Genomic DNA, 10,033 nt, shown 5'->3' with positions numbered 1-10,033 from the left:
ATGACCCAGAAATTCCACTTCAAAGACTCTATCTTATAGCAATAGTAGCAACAAATGCATAAAGATATACGTGCACACATGCCCAGTGTAGTGATGTTTGTAACAGCACGCAATAGGGAAATACCCCATGTCCGTCAACAGTGCAAGTTACATAAATTGTGCTACAAATTTAGATTTTTTTAAAACATCTCCTGGTTGAAGATATTTATGCTCTGAGGCAGGGAATTTTCTTCCTTTTGTCTTTACTTTATAAATACTATCTCTCCATCCCTTACCCCAGAGGAGAAAGCAAAAGGAAAGGAAGAGAGAAAAAAGGAAACACGTCAGCTAAATAATCGCATTAGGATTAACTCAGTTTTGTAGTGCCCGTGGGCACAGTGGCCAACAAAACTGATGCTATGCGAATGGAAATGACCCCTGATCTCCCTGAGTCTTCTCTTCTCCCTAACTCTTTTCTTTTTCAACTTCATTTACCTCCCAGAAAAAAAGATGTGATATAAAGGGGAATTCCAAACATGGAACCTGTATTCTGATAAAGGCAACATCAAAAAAGAAGGAACAGTCTTGAGGAGTGGATGCTAGTCACAGAGAAGGGGCAGCGAAGGAAGGAAGGAAGGAAGGAAGGAAGCAGAGGGAAGCCAGGTCTCAGCAATCATTCCCAGTGGGCATCTAGTCCCTCCTAGAGATGCTGGCTCCCAGGGCTTGGCGGCAACAAGAGTGGGAGTGGTTTCCGGTTCCTGGAAGCACAGCCTCCACGGTGTTTTGAAAAGCACCCCAACCATTGTGTGAGTGACTAATATCCTTTAATAAAAAAAATCCCTTTTCTGCTTAAACCAGCCAGAGTGGGTTCTGTCATTTGCAGCTGACAGTGACCAATATACCTAATCATATGACTTTATCCAGCCTGGGACGCCACCTTAATCAAAAAATAGAATCTTGGACTTGAAGGAAGCTTTGGGGTCATATGACTTAAACTCCCACCGGTGTAGGAGTCTCCTCTAATCCTCTCAGTCTTCTGCCTAAACATTCTCTGTATCAGGGAAATCGCTACCTGGTGAAGACACTTAACGAGAAATCAAATGTGATCCCTTCCATAGAATCTGCCTTTTTGCACCTTCTACCAGAGGGTCTTAGTTCTGTCCTCAGGAGCCACACAGCCTCTGGCCTAGAGCAGCAGCATTCTTTGTGGTTTGGAGGAAGCACATGTGTCTGTCTCTCTGATCTGTGCTCCTGTGACATTTTATCTAGTGAACTTCTCAAGGGCTTGGTGCCCTCATGCCTTGCAAAGTGCTCAGTAAACATTGGTGGAATGAATAAACAAATGAATGGATGTTTATATCTCCCCTTAGGTGCTGTAGCAACTATAGTATGATTGAGCTTGTAATCAATCATTCTTACAAAACTCCAGATTATGGTCACTGAAGTACCAGTACCCAGCCCCACTACTCATGGCGGGAGGAAGGGAGAGGCTACCAGCACACTTGCAGGAAGCATGACCTGAGGATGGTGTTAGAGGAGATTAATGATAAGTGCTGAGAGGGCAATATTGTGGTACAGGCTACAAGGTATTTTGAGACTTAAGAGGCCTGAAAAGCAGAAATAGGAACGAAGTGGGAGATGTTACCAGCTCACACTATACAACGAGCTCACTGAAGCTCCATGGGAAGAGAGCTGAAGCAAGAGTTCAGGGGAGCTGACCTGGGGCTGTCTCACCAGATCGGGGGTGAGGAGCTTCCACCACCAAGATCCTCTGGGAACAATTAACCACTAGAATGCCAGAGGTGAGGTCAGTCTGGCCTGAACTAGAATTAAATGTACAGCAACCAGACCAAAACCTGAAATTTATTTAATATTCCAAAGGGTTTATTCACTCATTCAACAAATATTTATTGATCACCTAAATGATAGGCAGTTATATGGCACCCACAAAGATGTGTACCTTCTAATTCCATATTCCTATGAATATGGCGAAGGGACTTACAGTCCAAAAGGGACTTTGCAGATGTGAGTAAGGATCTTGAGAGAGAGAGATTATCTTGGATTATCTGCATGCTATGAACGGAATTGTGTCCCCAAAATTCATACATTGAAGCTCTAACCCCTAACGTGATAGTATTTGGAGATGGGGCCTTTGGGAGGTAAATAGATTTAGATAAGATCTTGAGGGTGGGGCCTTCATGATGGGATTAGTACACTTATAAAAGACACATTTCTGTTGTTTAAGCTACCCAGTCTAGGTATTTGGTTATGAGGCAGCCCAAGCTAATACACCAGGTGAGTCCAGTGTAATCACAAGTGTCCTTATAAGGGAAATATGGAGGAAGAGAGCAGAATCAGAGACGATGTGAGGATGGAAGCAGGGGTTGTCCTGAAGCAGGGCCATGGGTAAAGGAATGTCAGCAGCCTTTAGAAGTGGAAAAAGCGACGAAACATATTTTTCCCTAGAACCTCCAGAGGGAACACAACTTTGCCAACATTTTACTATTAGAGCTGTAAGATAATTAATTTCTGTTGTTTTAAGCCACCAAATTTGGGGTAATTTGTTACAGCAGCTATGGGAAGCAAAAACACCTACTACATGCCAGGCATTGTACTATGCATTTGGTATAGAGCAGCGAACAAAATAAACAAAATTCCTATTCTCGTGTGATGTACATTCTAGTGAAAGGAGATAGAAAATAAACAAAAAGCATATTAAGTAAATTGTTTACTACATAGTATATTAGGAAGAGATACATGCTATAGGGAAATAAATAGTCAGGAAAGAGAATGGCACTGCCAAGCTGGTGGGACTGGTTGCAGTTTTAAAGAGGGTGGTCAGGCTGAGCTTCGTTGAGGAGGTAGCATTTCAGCAGAGATTTGGAGGAGGTGAGAGTGAGCCATGAATATATCTGGACAAAGAATAAACGACATGGAGGGAACAGCCAGTGAAAAGGGCCTCGGTTCAGGGTGTGCCTGACCCATTCAGGATCAGCAAGGAGGCCATCAAGGCCACAGCAGAGAACGCTGGCTCTTTCTCTGAGTGCGATGGGAAGTCGCTGGAGGGTTTGAGCAGAGAAGCAACATGAACTCATGTAGCTTCTAAAGGATCGCTTTGCCTGCTCTTCTGGGAAAAGATGGGAGGTAAGGGGGCTGGGAATAGGGTGGTTGGTAGCAGTGGAAGGAGAAAGAGCCAGATTCTGGATCTATTTGGAAAGTAGAGGCAAAACATTTCCTGACAGGTTAGACGTGGATTTGAGAAAGAGGAGTAAAGAGTGACTCCAAAGTTGAATTAGTTTAAATTGGGTTAAATCAGAAGCAAAACGTGGAACTGCTTGTTAAAATTCCAATTAACAAGTTCAAAGTAACTCCATAACCATTAAACATGTAAATAAAAGAAGACAGAATTTGGGGGCCATTAAAGAAACATAAGTTAAAAGAGAGAAGAGTTTTGGCCTTAAATTGAAAAGTGTTGGTGAGGGTTTAGGGAAAGAGATTCTCTTAGATGCTGCTTATATGAACTGGGTGCAGACTAAGCTGCAGTAACAACAACAATAACAAAAATATAAGGGTCAAAACAATATAGAAGTTTATTTCTCACTCACATGGCTGTCTAGGAGAAGACGACCCAGGGTTTGTGCTGGTTCTGCCATCCCGAGCATGTGTTTCCCAGGTTGCTCCTGTTATTACCATTTCTCAGCCATCAACAAGGGAATCAACAGGAGGATGTCCAGAGTAAATGTCTATAAGGGAAGGACCCAGAGTTGCAAACACATCCTTTCCTGCACACCCCACTTGCCAGAACAAGTCATATAGCCATACCTAGCTGCAAAGGAAGCTGGGAAATTAATCTGCAGCTGCAAAACTGGGTGCCCAGCTATAACTTGGGGATATCTATCACCCTGAGAGAAAGGGAAGGATGGGCATCAGAGGACAGTCGGCAGCCTCTGCTGCACCATCACCAGGAATACAACTGGTGCAGCCTTTCTCAAGAGCAACAGGGTAATATGGATTGAAAACTTTAAAACGTTGAATCACAACTTCACTTCTAAAAATTAACCTAAAGAAATCATCATGATATTTTACCAAGTATTGAGGATATACAATTTAAGTTAAAATCTAAACAATACAATATTCTAGGGAATCAGAGAATTATGGTCTACCACTCACCCTGTAAGTTTAGGTCTATTTACTTGTCTGTTCCCTGCCCTAAACTGTATGAACTTTGAGGATCAGGATGGCTTCTTATTCATTTTTGATTCCATGGACTCAGCACTCAATATGTATTTGGAAAATAAATGAATAAAAGAAAGAATTGTGAGTGTGAACAAATATTTAGCTACAAGAATAGCTATTGCAAAAGAATTGAATGTAGCAAAAGAACTGAAATAACCTTAATATCCAACAAGAGAGGACTGGTACAGTAAATTATATGTACAATGGACTACTATGTGGTTTTTCAAAATGGCACTGGAGTAGACTATGCAATGACCTATAAGGTTTACAACATATTGTTAAGTGTTAAAAGAGCAGGTTATGCAATTTTAGGTAAATTATGATCCAACTTATACTTCAAAATACAAACGTATATATCCATAATAGTGGAAAAAGGTATTCCAAAATTTACCTCTAATTATTTTTTTCTTTTTATTTCCTTATATGTTATAATACAAGGACACAATGACTGTCTGTTGCTTTTGTAAATAAAAACATACTTTCAAAAATGAAAAAAATTATCTTGCTTCCAAATCCAGCCCTCCTGCTCATTTCTCTGTTTCTTTCAGTGGTGATGATATTCGCTACTCTCTCATCTCCAGGCTTAAAACCCTGCGTCATCTTTCATTCCTCTTTTCCCTTGCCTCCTATATGCAATGATCACATAGACTGGGTTGGTTCTTCTTCAAAATATCTCTTGCTTTTGTTCCTTCTGTCCTTCCTTCCATACCTCCGCTCTCCCAGTTCAGGCATTTAGTCACTTCTCCAATGGGCAGAAGTTGAGTTTCAAAGAATGAACATATCTCAAATCATAATTGTAATATGTGAAAGCAGGCACTCAAGAAGAGAAATGAAAAGGAAAACAGACAAGGAACACAACAGGAAAGCAGAGGTCAGGCAGGAGCCTCCTTAACCCTCATTGCCTCCTGTGGACAATGGTCTCTCCGTCCTCCCTGCAGCCCCCAGGACTTTAAAAGGTGTGCCATCAGACTACAGTTTCTCTGTCACGACCGTGTAAACTCTGCCCATTCGCTGAAGACTCCAGCACCTGGCTCATGGTCCTCTCTCTGCTACTACTTTTATCACCCTTACAATGACTTCAGTATTCATGCAGACTCTCTCGTCAACTCTCTGGCCTCTAAATCTACTGATCTTCTCATCTCCAAGGATTCTGGTCTCCAACCTACGTTCACCACAGACTCCCATGTCATAGCCTAGACTTTGTCATAACCAATAACTGTATCACCTCTGAAATCTCAGTTTCAATCATCCTACTCTCTGCCACCTGCCACCTTCCATCTTATTCCTACTAGCACTTCCCTGGCGACAATTCTTTGACTCCACTAGGACTGATAATCCTTTGACGTGACTCTGCCCGTCACCTCACTTCCCTCTTTACAAAGCTTGGATTCCTTTGTCTACCATTATAATCACTCCCTTGCACTCTTTCTCAGTGTCCTACCCGTCTCCCTTCAAAGTACTAGCCTGGAAAAACCTCATTCCTTGTTAAATCCAACTCTCTACCTACTCCTTTCCTACCTCTGAACAGCTGGAAAGGGTTGGAGGTCTCACTTGTGTTCTTCACCACAAGCCACAAATGTGCCTGGAGCCCAGCCCAGTCACCCTGTACATTTCCGGGGTCCATTCTCTCTCATTCTCTAATTCATATGTTCTCCTCTTTCTTCAAACACCAACACCTCCTCCCCTATTCCCGCTCTCAGTGTAGACCTTGCTTCTTGTTTCATTGACAAGATACAAGCGTTTGGAAAATAAATTCCACAATCTCTCACAACAAATCTACTAACCTAAAACTTACGTGCATCTGTGCTTATATAGTCTGCCTTCCATCTTATAACAATGGAGAAACGCCCTGCCCCTGTAAAGGGTCACTCTCTTCCTGTTGCTGAATTCTCCACCCCATCCCCTCTTAATAATGAAGAACTCCATTCTTTTTTTTTTTTTTTATTTATTTATTTGGTTGCGTGGGGTCTTAGTTGTGGCAGGTGGGCTCCTTAGTTGTGGCATGCGAACTCTTAGTTGCGGCATGCATGCGGGATCTAGGGATCAAACCCAGGCCTCCTGCATTGGGAGTGTGGAGTCTTATCCACTGTGCCACCAGGAAAGTCCAAGAACTCCATTCTTGAAATTCCTTCTCTCCCTCCATCATCACTTTTCCCTCTTTACTGGAAGATCATTTCCTTCAGTGTATGAACATACAAACTTGAGGGTGCTATATGGGAGTGATACTACATCCCCCTGCATGCCCTCCAATGCCACTCTCTTTGCAGCAATTCTCCTTGAAAGAATGACCTACATTCACTATCTCCAATTCTTTTCTTTCCATTCTCTTTCTATATTAAATTAAGAATATTTTAGGGCTTCCCTGGTGGCGCAGTGGTTGAGAATCTGCCTGCCAATGCAGGGGACACGGGTTCGAGCCCTGGTCTGGGAAGATCCCACATGCCGCGGAGCAACTAGGCCCGTGAGCCACAATTACTGAGCCTGCGCGTCCGGAGCCTGTGCTCCGCAACAAGGGAGGCCGCGATAGTGAGAGGCACGCGCACCACGATGAAGAGTGGCCCCCACTTGCCGCAATTAGATAAAGCCCTCGTACAGAAAGGAAAACCCAACACAGCCATAAATAAATAAATAAAATAAAATAATTTAAAAAAAAAAAAAAAAAGAATATTTTAAATGTGATATTTGATTCATAGGAAAGAATATACAAATATATAGAATAGTAAGATGAAACACATACTGATCTAATGAATCCACAAACTTATCACCCAACTCAAGATTTGAAAGATGACCAATGACTCCAATGTACATCATTACCTCTTGATTTTCTCCCTCTGGCAACCCTTATCTAATCCATCAGCAAACCTGCTGACTCTGACAAGTTATCCCAAATCTGACTGGTGCTCATCACATCATCCTCATCCCAGCTAACATTGTCTATGTCCTGGATTACTGCATTTACCTTTCTCTACTTCCTGTCTTGCTCCCCGATTCCTCAAGTAGCAGCCAGAGTGATCCTTTTACAATGTCAAGTTAATCATTTCCTGTTCAGTATCCCTCAGTGGCTTCCCATCATATTCAAAGACATTCTGAATCCTTGATGTGACTTACAAGGCCCTATATGATCTAGACCCTACCACCTCTTAGACCTCACCTCCTGCTATTGTTCCCTCATACCATATGGGCCTCCTAACTCTCCTTTATACAGATTAGGCACGCCCTTGACTCGGGTCATTTGCATTCACTGATCCCTTTGCCCAGAATGTTCATCCTTAAATATGTGCACTGATCGTTTCCTCATTACACTCAAGTCTTTACCTGTCATCTCAAAAAAGGCCTTCCCTGACCACACAATCTCAAATAGCACCCCTCATCTCATCACTCTCTTGGTTTGGTTTTGTTTTTCATAGCATGTTACACCTGACATTACATTATATATGTGTTCGTTTCCTTGTACATTGTCTGTCTCATCTTGCTAGAATATAGGTTCCATGAGAGCAGGGACTTTACACGGCTCAGTGCTGAGGTCCTGTCCCTCTCTGATTCCTGGCATATAGCATTTATGGAATGAATGACATGGGAAACCTGAACAAATCTTTGTGTCAGCATAGTCAAAGATCCCTTGTCCATATCTCTGAAAATCTCACATTTCTGCAAGTAGACAGATAGCCACTGCTTGTGAAATATCAATTTTTAAGGCAGTACACACAACATGAAAATAATTGCCGCTGAGTGATGTAAAATTAGTAGGTAAAAAAGAAAGTCCTATTGGAACTAAGCGGATAGCACTTAATAAGCTACAAACGCAGTTTTGTGAACGGTTGACAGAACCACACACCTGGTTTAATTCTGAACCTGGGTTTATCTCTCTGGGACGTCAGAGCCTTCTCATGAGAAGTGGGGGTAGTTACTGCAGAGGAATTTTAAGGCACTGAGGGGCCCACTGAGCATCAACCTAGCTCAAGCCAGTGGTGCCGGCAGTGTTCATGCTGGGGCCAGGTGGGTGTGTAGGCTGTTAGCCTGCTGGGTGGCCCTGAAAACCCACCTCCCTCAGCACTTTAGAGCAGCTTCGGGACCCACCATGTCTCCCTGAGGGGGTCTGCCCCAGACTCAAGTCAACCCACAGGTCTGGGAGGATCTGGGAGGGTAGGGCATTCTAAGCTCTTTTTTTCTTGAAACTCCTGGAGTATAAAATCAGGAGAAAAAAAAAAAAAAAACCTCCAATGGCTTCTTAAATTTATTTTCCAGAACCTCCTAAAAAATGATAAATTCCTCAAGAAACTTAATGTACTATTCCTCTTCCAAATGGACCACTGGGGAGCAGAGCACTGCATTGAACAGACCCTCCCTGCTCCTTTGGCTACAGCAGTTACTAGGTCATGCTGTTCTTGGTCCTATTTTTTTTTTTTTAATTAGTACAAACCTTTTATTTTATTTATTTTTTTTAACATCTTTATTGGAGTATAATTGCTTTACAATGGTGTGTTAGTTTCTGCTTTATAACAAAGTGAATCAGCTATACATATGCATATATCCCCATATCTCTTGCATCTCCCTCCCTCCCACCCTCCCTATCCCACCCCTCTAGGTGGTCACAGAGCACCAAGCTGATCTCCCTGTGCTATGCGGCTGCTTCCCACTCGCTAGCTATTTTACATTTGGTAGTGTATATAAGTCCATGCCACTCTCTCACATCATCCCAGCTTACCCTTCCCCCTCCCCGTGTCCTCAAGTCCATTCTCTATGTCTGCATCTTTATTCCTGTCCTGCCCCTAGGTTCTTCGAACCATTTTTTTTTTTTTTAGATTCCATATATATGTGTTTGCATACCGTATTTGTTTTTCTCTTTCTGACTTACTTCACTCTAGAAATGCAAATCAAAACTACAATGAGGTATCACCTCACACCAGTCAGAATGGCCATCATCAAAAAATCTACAAACAATAAATGCTGGAGAGGGTGTGGAGAAAAGGGAATCTTCTTGCACTGTTTGTGGGAATGTAAATTGATACAGCCACTATGGAGAACAGTATGGAGGTTCCTTAAAAAACTAAAAATAGAACTACCATGTGACCCAGCAATCCCGCTACTGGGCATATACCCTGAGAAAACCATAATTCAAAAAGAGTCATGTACCACAATTTTCATTGCAGCTGTATTTACAACAGCCAGGACATGGAAGCAGCCTAAGTGTTCTTGGTCCTATTGTCAGCTACAGCCTTTCCTCATATTGTCCAACGTGAGGGAGTGGAACCTCCTCCATCAGCTGACCTCCCGCTTCAGCTGCAAAACCCCGCCTCAGAAATCTTGGCCAATGGACCCCAGTAGGCTTCTCCTTCCTCTCCATCTACTGCTGGGAGGGCCAGGTTGGGGGCACCTTCTCATATTCATCCAGTGAGGGGGTCCCATACAGTGCTCCATGTGTCCTCTGAAGTTCAAAAATGAGGAAAAGCACAGGTAGCTAATCATCTGATTGAGGAAGCATGATATGCCCTTAACAGGACACTTAGAAAACACATGCGTGTGTTAACAAAACATGCACTTTGAGAGAGGAGAGAGGAAGGAAAAGTGAGGGGGACATGAACGACCAAGATGGGTTTGTTCAGGACACTTTTCTTGTTAGAAGCCAGTTCTTTATTACCACAGCCCTAATACAGGTACAAGTCGTGATCTTCCTCCAAAACTAGTTTATCCTCTGGCATACCCTCCATTATTATGACCTCTATTCTCACAGTCACCCAAGCTCAAAACATCTTCAAAGTCTTAGAGAACTTTACTGATGGCACAAATTGAATTTATGAACAATGAAATGAAATCAGAA

The sequence above is a fragment of the Balaenoptera musculus genome, chromosome 18 (genome assembly GCF_009873245.2).
Source record: "Balaenoptera musculus isolate JJ_BM4_2016_0621 chromosome 18, mBalMus1.pri.v3, whole genome shotgun sequence".
In the NCBI taxonomy this organism is placed as follows: Eukaryota; Metazoa; Chordata; class Mammalia; order Artiodactyla; family Balaenopteridae; genus Balaenoptera; species Balaenoptera musculus.
This window is presented reverse-complemented; position numbering follows the sequence as displayed.